General features: G+C 48.6%; 1 long non-coding RNA gene across 1 annotated transcript in view; it reads right to left on the bottom strand.

Annotated features, from left to right (window-relative positions):
• Positions 1-9,845: 9,845 nt before the first annotated feature.
• The window catches only part of LOC137307004 (uncharacterized), a 67,997-nt gene continuing 59,722 nt past the window's right edge, over positions 9,846-18,120 (bottom strand). The window contains exons 2-3 of the long non-coding RNA XR_010958983.1: positions 11,826-11,924; positions 9,846-11,679 (exon numbers count right to left, since the gene is read on the bottom strand). This is a non-coding gene — a long non-coding RNA (uncharacterized lncRNA). The remainder of the gene's footprint in view (positions 11,680-11,825; positions 11,925-18,120) is intronic.

Raw genomic sequence — 18,120 nt, forward strand, 5'->3', positions numbered from 1 at the left:
GAATTCGTCGACATTCTTCAAGAGAAACCCTGAAACTATTCGTGTGACTGGACCACCAGTGTTTCCAGCTGAAACAGCCTGAGTCATCACAGCCAGGAACTGAGTCCAAACGCCTGATTTCCACTCCAAATACAGGGAGGGACTTTCCTTACCATTTCTGGCACATTGACTGTGCAGGAAAAGGGCAGAGGGAATATTCTTTGCAAGGACATTTAGGTGGAAATCTTGCCCATTTCCACCTTTAAACGGCTTTCCCGGAATTGGCCTTGCACCTTTGGGATCCTCCTCCTGTGACCCCAGGTTGCATTGGTGGAAGGGAGGACAGCAGCCAAGAATGGGTGAACATCACCAACTTTGGATTCAAGAGGCAGAGCAGGGCATGGAAGGGTGTATGCATGTGTGTGTGTGTGTGTGTGTATGAGAGTGTGTATATGCGTGTGTATGTGTAAGTGTGCGCCTGTGTGAATGCATGTATGTGTATGTGTGTATATGTATGTGCACGTGTTTGTAAATGTGTATTTTTTTTATTCGCTCATGGGATGTGGGCGTCGCTGGCGAGGCCGGCATTTATTGCCCATCCCTAATTGCCCTTGAGAAGGTGGTGGTGAGCCGCCTTCTTGAACCGCTGCAGTCCGTGTGGTGACGGTTCTCCCACAGTGCTGTTAGGAAGGGAGTTCCAGGATTTTGACCCAGTGACGATGAAGGAACGGCGATATATTTCCAAGTCGGGATGGTGTCTGACTTGGAGGGGAACATGCAGGTGGTGTTGTTCCCATGTGCCTGCTGCTCTTGTCCTTCCAGGTAGTAGAGGTCGCGGGTTTGGGAGGTGCTGTCGAAGAAGCCTTGGCGAGTTGCTGCAGTGCATCCTGTGGATGGTACACACTGCAGCCACAGTGCGCCGGTGGTGAAGGGAGTGAATGTTTAGGGTGGTGGATGGGGTGCCAATCAAGCGGGCTGCTTTGTCCTGGATGGTGTCGAGCTTCTTGAGTGTTGTTGGAGTTGCACTCATCCAGACAAGTGGAGAGTATTCCATCACACTCCTGACTTGTGCCTTGTAGATGGTGGAAAGGCTTTGGGGAGTCAGGAGGTGAGTCACTCACCGCAGAATACCCAGCCTCTGACCTGCTCTTGTAGCCACAGTATTTATATGGCTGGTCCAGTTAAGTTTCTGGTCAATGGTGACCCTCAGGATGTTGATGGTGGGGGATTCGGCGATGGTAATGCTGTTGAATGTCAATGGGAGGTGGTTAGACTCTCTCTTGTTGGAGGTGGTCATTGCCTGGCACTTGTCTGGCGCGAATGTTACTTGCCACTTATCAGCCCAAGCCTGGATGTTGTCCAGGTCTTGCTGCATGCGGGCTCGGACTGCTTCATTATTTGAGGAGTTGTGTAAAGAACTGAACACTGTGCAATCATCAGCGAACATCCCCATTTCTGACCTTATGATGGAGGGAAGGTCATTGATGAAGCAGCAGAAGATGGTTGGGCCTAGGACACTGCCCTGAGGAACTCCTGCAGCAATGTCCTGGGGCTAAGATGCTTGGCCTCCAACAACCACTACCATCTTCCTTTGTGCTAGGTATGACTCCAGCCACTGGAGAGTTTTCCCCCTGATTCCCATTGACTTCAATTTTACTAGGGCTCCTTGGTGCCACACTCGGTCAAATGCTGCCTTGATGTCAAGGGCAGTCACTCTCACCTCACCTCTGGAATTCAGCTCTTTTGTCCATGTTTGGACCAAGGCTGTAATGAGGTCTGGAGCCGAGTGGTCCTGGCGGAACCCAAACTGAGCATCGGTGAGCAGGTTATTGGTGAGTAAGTGCTGCTTGATAGCACTGTCGATGACACCTCCCATCACTTTGCTGATGATTGAGAGTAGACTGATGGGGCGGTAATTGGCCAGATTGGATTTGTCCTGCTTTTTGTGGACAGGACATACCTGGGCAATTTCCCACATTGTTGGGTAGATGCCAGTGTTGTAGCTGTACTGGAACAGTTTGGCTAGAGGTGTGGCTAGTTCTGGAGCACATGTCTTCAGCACTACAGCTGGGATGTTGTCGGGGCCCATAGCCTTTGCTGTATCCAGTGCACTCAGCCGTTTCTTGATATCACGTGGAGTGAATCGAATTGGCTGAAGACTGGCTTCTGTGATGGTGGGGATATTGGGAGGAGGCCGAGATGTATCATCCACTCGGCACTTCTGGCTGAAGATGGTTGCAAACGCTTCAGCCTTGTCTTTTGCACTCACGTGCTGGGCTCTGCCATCATTGAGGATGGGGATGTTTGCAGAGCCTCCTCCTCCCGTTAGTTGTTTAATTGTCCACCACCATTCACGACTGGATGTGGCAGGACTGCAGAGCTTTGATCTGATCTATTGGTTGTGGAATTGCTTAGCTCTGTCTATAGCATGTTGCTTCCGCTGTTTAGCATGCATGTAGTCCTATGTTGTAGCTTCACCGGGTTGGCACCTCATTTTTAGGTACGCCTAGTGCTGCTCCTGGCATGCTCTTCTACACTCCTCATTGAACCAGAGTTGATCCCCTGGCTTGTTGGTAATGGTAGAGTGAGGAATATGCCAGGCCATGAGTTTACAGATTGTGCTGGAATACAATTCTGCTGCTGCTGATGGCCCACAGCGCCTCATGGATGCCCAGTTTTGAGCTGCTAGATCTGTTCTGAATCTATCCCATTTAGCACGGTGGTAGTGCCACACAACACGTTGGATGGTGTCCTCAGTGCGAAGACGGGACTGCGTCTCCACGAGGACTGAGCGGTGGTCACTCCTACCAATACTGTCATGGACAGATGCATTTGCGACAGGTAGATTGGTGAGGATGAAGTCAAGTAGGTTTTTCCCTCGTGTTGGTTCGCTCACCACCTGCCGCAGGCCCAGTCTGGCAGCCACATCCTTCAGGACTCGGCCAGCTCGGTCTGTAGTGGTGCTACCGAGCCACTCTTGGTGATAGACATTGAAATCTCCCACCCAGAGTACATTTTGTGCCCTTGCTACCCTCAGTGCTTCCTCCAAGTGGTGCTCAACATGGAGGAGGACTGATTCATCAGCTGAGGGAGGACGGTAGGTGGTAATCAGCAGGAGGTTTCCTTACCCATGTTTGACCTGATGCCATGACATTTCATGGGGTCCAGAGTCAATGTTGAGGACTCCCAGGGCCACTCCCTCCTGACTGTATATCACTGTACCGCCACCTCTGGTGGGTCTGTCCTGCTGGTGGGACAGGACACACCCAGGGATGGTGATGGAAGAGTCTGGGACGTTGGCTGAAAGGTATGATTCTGTGAGTATGGCTATGTCAGTTTGTTGCTTGACTAGTCTGTGGGACAGCTCTCCCAATTTCTGTTTGTGAGGAGGACTCTGCAGGGTCGACTGGGCTTGGTTTGCCTTTGTCGTGTCCAGTTTGTATGTTTGTGTGTGTGAGTGTGAGTGTGCGTGTGAGCGATTGTGTGTGTGCGTGTGAGTCATAGTGTGTGTGCATGTGCATGTGTGCATTCATGTGAGTGTGTATATTTGTGTGTATGTCTGTGTATGTGTGCGTGCATGTGTTTATGTTTGTGCGTGTGTGTATGTATATGTGTGTATGTGTGTGTGCGTGTGAATGTGTGTGTGTGAGTGTGCATGTGAGTGAATATGTGTGTGTGTGTGTGTGAGCGTGTGTTCATATGTGTGTATGTGTTCGTATGCATGTGTGTGTGTAAATGTGTGTGTATCTATGTGTTTGTATGTGTGTGTGTGTATGCCTGTGTGTGTATGTGTGTGTCCGTGTGTGAGGGTGATGATTGTGAATGTGTGTGTTTGTGTGTGTGAGTGTGAGTGTGCGTGTGTGTGTGTGTGTGCATGTGAGTGATTATGTCTGTGTATGTGAGTGATTGTGTGTATGCATGTGCATGTGTGCATACATGTGAGTGTGGGAGTGTGTGTATGTATGTGTATATGTGTATTTATGTGTATATGTTTGTATGCACGTGTGTGTACGTGTGTCTGTGTGTGAGAGTGATGATTGTGAGTGTGTGTGTATGCATGTGCGTGTGTATGTGCATGTGAGCAATTGTGTTTGCATGTGCATGTGTGCGTGCATGTGAGTGTGTATGTGTGTGCATGTATGTATCTGCGTGTATGTGTGCACATGTGTGAGCATGTATGTTTGTATGTGTGTGTATGTATGTGTGTATGTGTGTATATGCGCGTGTGTGTGTATATGTGTATGTCCCTGTGTGTGAGGGTGATGATTGTATCTGTGTGTTTGTGTGTGTGTGATTGTGCATGTGAGTGATTGTGTGTGTGTCTGTGCGTGTGTGTGCATGTGAGTGTGTGTATATGTGTGTGCATGCATGTATGTGTATGTATGGATGTATGTATATGTGTAAATGTGAGTGCATGTGTGTGTATGTGTGCACGTGTATGTGTGTGTGTGTCAGTGCATATGTGTGTGCATGTGCGTGTGCATGTACATGTGTATTTGCATGTTTCTGTGTGTGGTGGGGGGGGGAACTCATGGCAATCAGATGAGCCCTCACCTCATTGTTCTGCAGAAGGCACTCGCCAAAAATTACTGACAAAATAAAGTCTGTCCGTTTCAGTCAATTGCCTTTGAAGTGGATTTACTGTTTTGGAGAGATCTGTGAGGGTGTTTTTTTAATCAGATATCCCTGATTATTATGTGTCACCACAACACAACACAGCACAGCTCCCCTGTGTCAGCGGGACATGGTCTTGAGTTCATGGCAATGGGAAAATTCACAGGAGTGTTCCATCGCCTTAAGGTGATGGATGTATAGCGGGCAGGTCACATCTAACGAACCCAGTTGATTTTTTTGAGGATGTAACTAACGTAGTAGTAAGAGCATGTGTGTGGATGTTTTCCATATGGACCTCCAGAAGGCATTCGACAAGGTTCCACATAAGAGACTGTTAACAAAAGTGAGAGGGCATGGAATTGGAGACAACCTATTGGCTTGGATAGGGAATTGGTTAGGAGGTAGGAGTCGGAGAGTAGGGATAATGGGTATTTATTCAAATTGGCAGGATGTGACTAGTGGTGTCCCCCAGGGATCTATACTGGGGTCTCAGATTTTCACTATTTATCAATGACTTGGATGCAGGAATAGGGAACCATGTATCTAAGTTTGCTGATGACACTATGTTAGGTGACACAGTAAATAGTGTCGATGGGGGCAGAAAGGTGTAAAGAGACATTGAGAGATTCAGGGAGTGGGTAAAACTGGGGCAGATGGAGTTTAATGAGGGGAAGAGTGAGGTCATCCAATTTGGACCTGAGAAAGATCGATCAGAGGATCTTCCAAATGGTGAGAAGCCAGGAACAGTGGAGGAGCAGAGAGATTTAGGGTCCAGGTACAGGAATCAATAAAAGCAGGTGAACAGGTACAAAAAATAATTATAAAGGCGAATGGAATGTTAGCCTTTATCTCGAGGTCTGGATTATAAAGAGGAGCAAGTTATATTACAGCCGGACAGAGCTCTGGTTAGACCCCATGTGGAGATACTGCGTTCAGTTCTGGGCACTGCATCTCAGGAAGGATAGATCGGCCTTGGAGGGGGTGCAGCTCAGATTCACCAGAATGACACCGGGGCGAAAAGGGTTAAATTACGAGGACAGGTTGTATAGACACGGCTTGTATTCCCTCGAGTGTAGAAGATTAAGGGGTGATCTAATCGAGGGGTTTAAGATGATTAAATGATTTAATAGGGTAGAGAGGGAGAAACTATTTCCTCCAGTGGGGAGACTCCAGAACAAGAGGGAATAACATTAAAATTAGAGCTCGGCCGTTCAGGGGTGATGTCGGGAAGCATTTCTTCACACAAAGGGGAGTGGGAATCTGGAACTCTCTCCCCCAAAAAGCTGTTGAAAATTTCAAAACTGAGGTTGATGGATATTTGTTAGGTAAGGGTACAAAGGGACACAGAACCAAAGTGGGGAAATGGAGTGAAGATGTGAAACAGCCATGATCTAATTAAATGACAGAAAAGGCTCAAGGGGCTGAATGGCCTCCACCAGTTCCTATGTTCCCATGTGAGGGAAGTCAGTGCTGAGCATTCGGAAGGTTCCAACTTTAGGTACCCAGTGTGAGCATCAAACACTCCCAGGGCAGGTATAGGGTTAGATAGAGAGTAAAGCTCCCTCTACACTGTCCCATCAAACACTCCCAGGGTCAGGTACAGGGTTAGATACAGAGTAAAGCTCCCTCTACACTGTCTCATCAAACACTCCCAGGGCAGGTATAGGGTTAGATACAGAGTAAAGCTCCCTCTACACTGTCCCATCAAACACTCCCAGGGCAGGGACAGGGTTAGATACAGAGTAAAGCTCCCTCTACCCTGTCCCATCAAACACTCCCAGGGCAGGTACAGGGTTAGATACAGAGTAAAGCTCCCTCTACACTGTCCCATCAAACACTCCCAGGGCAGGTATAGGGTTGGATACAGAGTAAAGCTCCCTCTACACTGTCCCATCAAACACTCCCAGGGCAGGTACAGGGTTTGATACAGAGTAAAGCTCCCTCTACACTGTCCCCATCAAACACTCCCAGGGTCAGGTACAAGGTTAGATACAGAGTAAAGCTCCCTCTACACTGTCCCATCAAACACTCCCAGGGCAGGTACAGGGTTAGATACAGAGTAAAGCTCCCTCTACACGGTCCCATCAAACACTCCCAGGGCAGGTATAGGGTTATATACAGAGTAAAGCTCCCTCTACACTGTCCCATGAAACACTCCCAGGGCAGGTACAGGGTTAGATACCGAGTAAAGCTCCCTCTACACTGTCCCATCAAACACTCCCAGGGTCAGGTACAGGGTCAGATACCGAGTAAAGCTCCCTCTACACTGTCCCATCAAACACTCCCAGGGAAGGTATAGGGTTAGATACAGAGTAAAGCTCCCTCTACACTGTCCCATCAAACACTCTCAGGGCAGGTACAGGGTTAGATACAGAGTAAAGCTCCCTCTACACTGTCCCATCAAACACTCCCAGGGCAGGCACAGGATTAGATACAGAGTAAAGCTCCCTCTACACTGTCCCATCAAACACTCCCAGGGCTGGTTTAGGGTTAGATACAGAGTAAAGCTCCCTCTACACTGTCCCATCAAACACTCCCAGGGTCAGGCACAGGGTTAGATACCGAGTAAAGCTCCCATCACACTGTCCCATCAAACACTCCCAGGGCAGGTACAGCACGGGTTAGATACAGAGTAAAGCTCCCTCTACACTATCCCATCAAACACTCCCAGGGCAGGTACAGCACGGGTTAGATACAGAGTAAAGCTCCCTCTACACTGTCCCATCAAACACTCCCAGGGCAGGTACAGGATTAGATGCAGAGTAAAGCTCCCTCTACACTGTCCCATCAAACACTCCCAGGGCAGGTACAGGATTAGATACAGAGTAAAGCTCCCTCTACATTGTCCCATCAAACACTCCCAGGGCAGGTACAGGATGAGATACAGAGTAAAGCTCCCTCGACACTGTCCCATCAAACACTCCCAGGACAGGTACAGGGTTAGATACAGAGTAAAGCTCCCTCTACACTGTCCCATCAAACACTCCCAGGGCAGGTACAGCACGGGTTAGATACAGAGTAAAGCTCCCTCTACACTGTCCCATCAAACACTCCCAGGGCAGGTACAGGATTAGATACAGAGTAAAGCTCCCTCTACACTGTCCCATCAAACACTCCCAGGGCAGGTACAGGATTAGATGCAGAGTAAAGCTCCCTCCACACTGTCCCATCAAACACTCCCAGGACAGGTACAGGGTTAGATACAGAGTAAAGCTCCCTCTGCACTGTCCCATCAAACACTCCCAGGGCAGGTACAGCACGGGTTAGATACAGAGTAAAGCTCCCTCTACACTGTCCCATCAAACACTCCCAGGGCAGGTACAGCACGGGTTAGATACAGAGTAAAGCTCCCTCTACACTGTCCCATCAAACACTCCCAGGGCAGGTACAGGATTAGATACAGAGTAAAGCTCCCTCTACACTGTCCCATCAAACACTCCCAGGGCAGGTACAGGATTAGATACAGAGTAAAGCTCCCTCTACACTGTCCCATCAAACACTCCCAGGGCAGGTACAGGATTAGATACAGAGTAAAGCTCCCTCTACACTGTCCCATCAAACACTCCCAGGAAAGGTACAGCGTTAGATACAGAGTAAAGCTCCCTCCACACTGTCCCATCGAACTCTCCCAGGGCAGGTGCAGGGTTAGATACAGAGTAAAGCTCCCTCTACACTGTCCCATCAAACACTCCCAGGGCAGGTACAGCACGGGTTAGATACAGAGTAAAGCTCCCTCTGCACTGTCCCATCAAACACTCCCAGGGCAGGTACAGCACGGGTTAGATACAGAGTAAAGCTCCCTCTACACTGCCCCATCAAACACTCCCAGGGCAGGTACAGGGTTAGATACAGAGTAAAGCTCCCTCTACACTGTCCCATCAAACATTCCCAGGGCAGGTACAGGGTTAGATACAGAGCAAAGCTCCCTCTGCACTGTCCCATCAAACACTCCCAGGGCAGGTACAGGGTTAGATACAGAGTAAAGCTCCCCCTGCACTGTCCCATCAAACACTCCCAGGGCAGGAACAGGGTTAGATGCAGAGTAAAGCTCCCTCTACACTGTCCCATCAAACACTCCCAGGGCAGGTACAGCACGGGTTAGATGCAGAGTAAAGCTCCCTCTGCACTGTCCCATCAAACACTCCCAGGGCAGGTACAGCACGGGTTAGATACAGAGTAAAGCTCCCTCTACACTGCCCCATCAAACACTCCCAGGGCAGGTACAGGGTTAGATACAGAGTAAAGCTCCCTCTACACTGTCCCATCAAACACTCCCAGGGCAGGTACAGGGTTGGATACAGAGTAAAGCTCCATCTGCACTGTCCCATCAAACACTCCCAGGGCAGGTACAGGGTTAGATACAGAGTAAAGCTCCCCCTACACTGTCCCATCAAACACTCCCAGGGCAGGTACAGGGTTAGATACAGAGTAAAGCTCCCTCTGCACTGTCCCATCAAACACTCCCAGGGCAGGTACAGGGTTAGATACAGAGTAAAGCTCCCTCTGCACTGTCCCATCAAACACTCCCAGGGCAGGTACAGTGTTACATACAGAGTAAAGCTCCCTCTGCACTGTCCCATCAAACACTCCCAGGGCAGGTACAGGGTTAGATACAGAGTAAAGCTCCCTCTACACTGTCCCATCAAACACTCCCAGGGCAGGCACAGGGTTAGATACAGATTAAAGCTCCCTCTACACTGTCCCATCAAACAATCCCAGGGCAGGTACAGGGTTAGATACCGAGTAAAGCTCCCTCTACACTAGCCCATCAAACACTCCCAGGGCAGGTACAGCACGGGTTAGATACAGAGTAAAGCTCCCTCTACACTGTCCCATCAAACACTCCCAGGGTCAGGTACAGCACGGGTTAGATACAGAGTAAAGCTCCCTCTACACTGTCCCATCAAACACTCCCAGGGCAGGTACAGGATTAGATACAGAGTAAAGCTCCCTCTACACTGTCCCATCAAACACTCCCAGGACAGGTGCAGGGTTAGATACAGAGTAAAGCTCCCTCTGCACTGTCCCATCAAACACTCCCAGGGCAGGTACAGGATTAGATACAGATTAAAGCTCCCTCTGCACTGTCCCATCAAACACTCCCAGGGCAGGTACAGGATTAGATACAGAGTAAAGCTCCCTCTACACTGTCCCATCAAACACTCCCAGGAAAGGTACAGGGTTAGATACAGAGTAAAGCTCCCTCCACACTGTCCCATCGAACTCTCCCAGGGCAGGAGCAGGGTAAGATACAGAGTAAAGCTCCCTCTACACTGTCCCATCAAACACTCCCAGGGCAGGTACAGGGTTAGATACAGAGTAAAGCTCCCTCTACACTGTCCCATCAAACACTCCCAGGGCAGGTACAGGGTTAGATACAGAGTAAAGCTCCCTCTACCCTGTCCCATCAAACACTCTCAGGGCAGGTACAGGGTTAGATACAGAGTAAAGCTCCCTCTACACTGTCCCATCAAACACTCCCAGGGCAGGTACAGCACGGGTTAGATACAGAGTAAAGCTCCCTCTGCACTGTCCCATCAAACACTCCCAGGGCAGGTACAGCACGGGTTAGATACAGAGTAAAGCTCCCTCTACACTGCCCCATCAAACACTCCCAGGGCAGGTACAGGGTTAGATACAGAGTAAAGCTCCCTCTACACTGTCCCACCAAACACTCCCAGGGCAGGTACAGGGTTAGATGCAGAGTAAAGCTCCCTCCACACTGTCCCATCAAACACTCCCAGGGCAGGTACAGGGTTAGATACAGAGTAAAGCTCCCTCTGCACTGTCCCATCAAACACTCCCAGGGCAGGTACAGGGTTAGATACAGAGTAAAGCTCCCTCTGCACTGTTATATTTGCACCACATGATCAGTCTGCTTCAGCCACTCCCCTCAGCTCTTCCCCATGAAAAGTTACAGATGACAAGTTGCTTCGGGCATTCTGGGCCATCATTTAAATCACAGAACAAACTCACACAACTGATTAGCTGCACTTCACGGAGCCGGGGACAGCCTGTGATAGTTGAAAGAGACAGGGTGATTGTCTATACTTGACGCCAAGCTCTTCAATCAGTGCGCAGTTTTAAGATTTTAGTAAAGGTTAAAGTCTGATGGACCTTGCCCAGTTTGTACCATCGTTCAGACCGAACCGTCTCCCACTGACCATCAATTTGCCCAGGTATTTTACATCAGACATACGCTTCCTGAGGCACTGAAATAAACCCCACAGCTCTCTCGGATGTTGAGAGGGTATTCACAGCTTCATGTTCGCTGTGTACCTGCGCTACATGCCCCCGACACATAGGCTTTGCCCCTGCCAGCTGTGACCCGATGGTAAACCCGGCAGGATTCACTGAGGCGTGTGGACCCCATAAGCCTCACTGTAAGAACATCTTTTCAATTGCCGCTGGTTTCGTTTGGACTGTGGGAAGAGTTCGGAAGAGGGAGCTGGCGCATTGCCAGCACGTTCTGCTGTGTGAGCTACCCAGACATCGGTGTTAAAGCACAATACACATCAGCAGGAGCAAGCAAATATGCTCCTCGGCATTTCCTGTAGCTTCCTCTCCTGAAGGCACTGCTCCTTGCCAGCGTTCGGCCACAGAGGTTCCAGCTCCCTACTGTTCACCCGTGAGACCAGGTAGTGAGTGCCGTTGGGCTATATGAACGTGGAAGGCATCGCAGGTGCAACCAATCCCGATCCTGCTCTCTCCAGACATCCACACACATGCACTTTCCTGCAGAAGTCACTGGGCAGCGATCAGGAGCGGGAATTCTGGTTCATTTCCTCCTCCCTCAGCACCCCTGGTGCATAGCAGCACCCGAGTATCATCAAAGAGTCTCTCGGGGATGTCCATTGCTGTCCAGTTGTTAAACGTATCTCTGGTGAGATACAAAGGGGCTAAGGATATTGTCCATCCAGAGTGTGGACGTGTATCACAAGGTAGGAAGATGCACTGATGGGATTCTGCTCCATCTTTCTCAACAGGGGATCTTGATCGCTGAGCTATTATGAGGCCTGGAGCAATCTGGATATCAAATTACAATTCATTCCATGGCCATGCTCCCTGGAACAGCTCCACATTCGCCTGCACAAAGAATGGGTTTAAGCATTAACATCATTTTCTCCCAATCAGAAATGTATGAGACAAACTGTCTCCGAGTATCTTCTCAACATCAAAGATGTCAACCAAATTAACTCTCATCCCTTATCTTCAACAAGCAGAGCAAATACCATTTACACTGAGGTGTCGACTGACTGCTGGTCCACTTCTGATCTCTCGTGATGAATTATTGAGACTTCTTTGTTGATAAATGCACCCTCGAACTTGCTCTGGAAGATCAAGAGAGTTTGGTTTAGTATTAACTTCTTTGAGGAGAAGGGGCGGTCTGTGTCTCTCTCTGACTGCTGACTGAACAGTCCTAGTTCCTCCTGTTCTGATGACCCCTTTCTACTGTCAGGATCGCGACGGAGAAGGGGAGAACATTCGGGTGATGAGGCCGGCTGCTGCCTCTCGGCCCCAGCTGGGATGTCCCGCCTCCGCCCTCACTGGGGGCGTTGCTTCCCTTTAAGCCGCACGCAATTGGCCCGGTGGGGAGGTGGGGGCCAGGTCCCCAAATCTTTCTCTCCCGTCCGCCCAATTTACCGCTGCTTCGCAGGGCCGCCGTAGAGAGGTGACAGTAAAGCCCAGCACTTATTTGTTTCTGATCTTCTGGGCGCACCCAGATTCTCTGCCATCCCACTGGAGGGCTCCCTCTTGAGGGAGGGAGTCCCACTGAGAACCCACCGAATACGGAATGAATTGTGACCCAGGATAATGAGTGGGCCTGGAGGGGCAAGTGGAAGTCCTGCCTTGTCAGACCTCTGTCATGAAGAGGAAAATCCCAGCATGAATGATCGGCAAGAAAAGCAACTGTTGGCCCTTATCGTGTCCTTGCCCCAACACATGCACACTTCCCAGCAGGAATCACCATAGCAAACAGAAGCAAGAAGCTTGGCTGATCTCCCCTTCTCTATAACCCAGGAATTGCCAGCTCCATTGCAGTGTCCCTAGAACTAGACTAACAGGGGACAGCTTCCTCAGCATACACCAGGAATTGAAGCTGGGACCTTCTGCTCTGCACTCAGGAGGCCGTTGGGAGATCTGTTCAATTTTGGGCACCGGTCCTCAGGAAGGATAATATGGCCTCGGAGTGGGTACAGCAGAGCTTCGCCAGAATTATACCAGAGCTAAAAGAATTAAATTATGACGACAGTTAACTGATATTGTTAATGGTTCCCTCTCCTCAGGTACTGTCCCCCTCCCCTTCAAATCTGCCATCATCACCCTCCTCCTCAAAACACTGACCCTTGACCCCTCTGTCCTTGCAAACTATCACCCCATCTCCAACCTCCCTTTCCTCTCCAAAGTCCTTGAATGTGTTGTCGCCTCCCAAATCCGTGGCCATCTTTCCCGCAATTCCATGTTTGAATCTCTCCAATCAGGTTTCGGCTCCTGACACAGTACTGAAACGACAATTATCAAAGTCACAAATGACATCCTGTGTGACTGTGCCCTTGGTGAACTATCCCTCCTCATCCTTCTCCACCTGTCTGCAGCCTTTGACATGGTTGACCACACCATCCTCCTCCAACTTCTCTCCTCTGTCATCCAGCTGGGTGGGACTGCACTCGCCTGGTTCCATTCCTATCTATCCAGTCGTAGCCAGAGAATCTCCTGCAATGGCTTCTCTTCCCGCTCCCACACCGTTACCTCTGGAGTCCCTCAAGGATCTATCATTGGCCCCCTCCTATTTCTCATCTACAAGCTGCCCCTTGGTGACATCATCCAAAAACACGTCAGATTCCACATGTACACTGACGACACCCAGCTCCACCTCACCACCACCTCCCCGACCCCTCCACTCTCTCTGATTTCTCACACTGCTTGTCCGACATCCAGTATTGGATGATCAGAAATTTCCTCCAATTAAACAGCGGGGAAAACTGAAGCCATTGTCTTTGGTCCCGACTCCATCCCTCTCCCTGGCCACTGACTGAGGCTGAACGAGACCGTTCACAACCTTGACGTCCTATGTAACCCTAAGATGAGCTTCTGACCTCATATCCGCTCCATCACAAAGGCCGCCTACTTCCACCTCCGTAACATCGCCCGTCTCCGCCCCTGCCTCAGCTCATCTGCTGCTGAATCTCTCATCCATGCCTTTGTTACCTCCAGACTGGACTATTCCAATGCTCTCCTGGACGGCCTCCCATCTTCCACCCTCCGTAAACTTGAGCTCATCCAAAACTCTGCTGCCCGTATCCTAACTCGCATCAGGTCCCGTTCACCCATCACCCCCCCTGTGCTCACTGACCTACATTGGCTCCCGGTCTGAGAACAACTCGAATTTAAAATTCTCATCCTTGTTTTCAAATCCCTCCATGGCCTCACCCCCTCCGTATCTCTGTATCCTCCTCCAGCCCTACAACCCTCTGAGATCTCTGCGCTCCTCCAATTCTGGCCTCTTGCGCATCCCCGATTTTAATCGCTCCACCATTGGCGGCCGTGTCTTCAGCTGCCTAGGCCCTAAGCTCTGGAATTCCCTCCCTAAACCTCTCCTCCTCTCTACCTCTCTCTCTCCTCCTATAAGACGCTCCTTAAAACCTACCTCTTTGACCAAGCTTTTGGTCACCTGTCCTAATATCTCGGTGTCAAATTTTGTCTGATAATCGCTCCTGTGAAGCACCTTGGGACGTTTCACTATGTTAAAGGCGCATAAACTTGGCTTCTTTCCTTTGAGTTTAGAAGGTTGAGGGTGATCTGATCGAGGTGTTTAAAATTATCAAGCGATTCGATCGCGGAGAAACTATTTCCTCTGGTTGGGGAAACCAGAACAACGGGACATAATATTAAAATTAGAGCTAGGCCATTTAGGCGGGAAATTAGGAAACACTTCTTCACCCAAGGGGGAGTGGAAATCTAGAATTCTCTCCCCCAAAAAGCTCTGGATTCTGGGGGTTAATTGGAGCTTTCAAGACTGAGATCAATTTGTGTTGGGTGAGGGTATCAGGGGATATGGAACTAAGGTAGGTAAATGGAGTTGAGGTACAGATCAGCCATGATCTAATTGAATGGCGGAACAGCCTCGGGGGGCTGAATGGCCTCCCATGTTCCTATTTAGGACCAAACTAAATGTCTTTCCAAGTCCGCCAAGATGATGGAAATAATTAATATTGATCACCTGGCTGTAACATGCCTATATTTGCAATCTACGTCCGTTGCAATCGCACTATCAGGAGGCCTGTGGGCTAAACTATTGCTTTGCCCAGGAGGTGTGTGAATTGCTTGCCAGGATTCGGAGAACACGCCCTTTGAAATCTAGTTTTGATTAATTGTGAAGCTTCCTTTATCTCCTCCTTTGATATTGGCTCAACATCAAAAAGGAGCAGTTGATAACCTGGCTTCATGTCCCAAGTCCTTTAGCTCCCTTCGATTGGTATCGCTGCGTGCACTGGAGCCAGCGGAGGACTCGTGAGTTGGCGTTCCCATGGAAAAGCTTTTCTTCATGGACCTGTGGTCCATGATTATGAGGATTACTGTGCCATCAGGACTTTTATTATTTTTGAACAGTTTTAAAGGACTGCTGGACAATCAAAATAAATCAATCTGCTGATTGATCCATTTTGCTTCTGTGTTATTTCCGTCTCCAAATAAACAGTTTTCAGCCTGAATCACGTCGTTAGTCAACGAGTTATTTTCGCTGGTTTCTGATGGGTCAGGACTGTACGGTGGAATCTCTAATATTTCCAGTATGTAGCTCATTGGCAAAAAGGATTCACTATAACAGGTCGCTTGACAAATAAGATCATTTTTCAGTTCATAGGGAGTGGGAGTTTGCCGGGAGTTTTGTATTTGATGCAAGGAAACAGTAGTGGAATCATCGAATCAGTGAATCATTGAATCAGCAAATCACAGAATCATCGAATCATTGAATCAGCAAATCACAGAATCATCGAATCACAGAATCATCGAATCATTGAATCAGCAAATCACAGAATCATCGAATCACAGAATCATCGAATCATTGAATCAGCAAATCACAGAATCATCGAATCATAGAATCATCGAATCATTGAATCAGCAAATCACAGAATCATCGAATCATTGAATCATCGAATCATTGAATCAGCAAATCACAGAATCATCGAATCATTGAATCAGTGAATCATTGAATCAGCAAATCACAGAATCATCGAATCATTGAATCAGCAAATCACAGAATCATCGAATCATTGAATCAGCAAATCACAGAATCATCGAATCATTGAATCAGCAAATCACAGAATTATCGAATCATTGAATCAGTGAATCATTGAATCAGCAAATCACAGAATCATCGAATCATTGAATCAGTGAATCATTGAATCAGCAAATCACAGAATCATCGAATCATTGAATCAACAAATCACAGAATCATCGAATCATTGAATCAGCAAATCACAGAATCATCGAATCATTGAATCACAGAAAGTTACAGCACAGAAGGAGGCCATTCGGCCCATCGTGTCCATGCTGGCCGAAAATGAACCACCCAGCCTAATCCCACTTTCCAGCTCTTGGTCCGTAGCCCTGTAGGTTACGGCACTTCAGGTGCACATCCAAGTACTTTTTAAATGAGTTGAGGGTTTCTGCCTCTCCCACCCTTTCAGGCAGTGAGTTCCAGACCCCCCACCACCCTCTGGGTGAGAACATTTCTCCTCTGCTCCCCTCTAATCCTTCTACCAATTACTTTAAATCTATGCCCCCTGGTCACTGACCCCTCTGCTAAAGGAAATAGGTCCTCCCTATCCACTCTATCTCGGCCCCTCATAATTTTATACACCTCAATTAAATCACCCCTCAGCCTCCTCTGTTCCAAAGAAAACAACCCCAGCCTATCCAATCTTTCCTCATAACTAAAATTCTCCAGTCCTGGCAACATCCTCGTAAATCTCTGTACCCTCTCTAGTGGAGTGAGGCCTAATTGAGACAGTGCCCTTACTACCACCAGCTTCTCCCGAGGCGATGCACGGGGCAGAACTTCCTGTACGTGTGACTATCCCGTTGGGGGGTTCTCTGCGGGCTCACGGCTTTCCCCTCGTGCTTCTTTTTTCTCACGGGGAAAAATATGATGGAGAATGAGAAACCTCTATCCCCGAATAATGGGCGCTGGGAACATTGCTGCCAGCTCCCGGACTTAGGAGGGAATTCCCTGCACCTCATCCTTTTCCCCTGTTTAAACCCCGCTGCAGAGACTTGAGCACAAAATCCAGGCTGACGCTCCCAGTGCCAGTTCTGAGGGAGTGCTGCACTGTCAGAGGTGCCGTTTTTCAGATGAGACATTAAACCGAGGCCCCGTCTGCCCTCTCAGGTGGATGTAAAAGATCCCACGGCCACTATTTCGAAGAAGCACAGGGGAGTTCTCCCTGGCATCCAGGGCCAATATTCAAATAAAACAGTTGGACTATAACCTGGTGTTATAAGATTCCTTACAATATTTATCTCTCAAGCAACATCACTAAAACAGATGAACTGGTCATTATCACATTGCTGTTTGTGGGATCTTGCTGTGCGCAAATTGGCCGCTGCGTTTCCTTCATTACAACAGTGACTACACTTCAAAAATGATGTGGAGATGCCGGTGATGGACTGGGGTTGACAATTGTAAACAATTTTACAACACCAAGTTATAGTCCAGCAATTTTATTTTAAATTCACAAGCTTTCGGAGGCTTCCTCCGAAAGCTTGTGAATTTAAAATAAAATTGCTGGACTATAACTTGGTGTTGTAAAATTGTTCACACTTCAAAAAGTACTTCATTTGGCTGTAAAGCGCTTTGGGATGTCCTGAGGTCATGAAAGGTGCTATAGAAATGCAAATTCTTTCTGTCTTTAATTGCCAGAAATGACAGCGGGAAAAATCCCAGCTTGTTTCGCAAGGTTAAAGAGAGCCAGTCTGTCCCACAGCCTGAGGTATTTGTTATGTGGTTGGGTGTCATTACTGGGTAATTAAGAGGGTAAAGCTCAGGACAGAAGGAGAGGTCACTGTGGATCAGTGGAGTTTGAAAGTAAATTTAGAAACGGAATATCTTTTGCTGTACAGGAAAGTGTCGTACAAACTCCCCTGTAAGATACATCTGTCCATGTGCAGGACTGATCTTATTTGTTCTTCCTTCATGTCTGTAATAAGAAGCCGATTTAGTCCTGAAAATCTGCTGTAAATCTGACTTGCTTTACTTAATCCCTCTGTAAATAGATTAGAAGCTAGCAGCCTCCAGTTGTACTACTGTCTGGTTTCCCTCTGTGCCTGATCACAGAAAGTGATATCCTCACACTCACGGCCGGCCGGCAGCTCCCAGTTTCCCTGACTAATTTCCTTCTGTCTCCAGAGTCACTCGGTAGTAGTCGTCTAGATCTTTGTCTCAGTGTGGAAACGCTGACCTAATCCCAATGTCAATTAACCCCTCAAGCACCAGGCATCGCAGCCAACTTGTCATGTTCCATTTGC

The sequence above is a fragment of the Heptranchias perlo genome, chromosome X (assembly GCF_035084215.1).
Source record: "Heptranchias perlo isolate sHepPer1 chromosome X, sHepPer1.hap1, whole genome shotgun sequence".
Classification (NCBI taxonomy): domain Eukaryota; kingdom Metazoa; phylum Chordata; class Chondrichthyes; order Hexanchiformes; family Hexanchidae; genus Heptranchias; species Heptranchias perlo.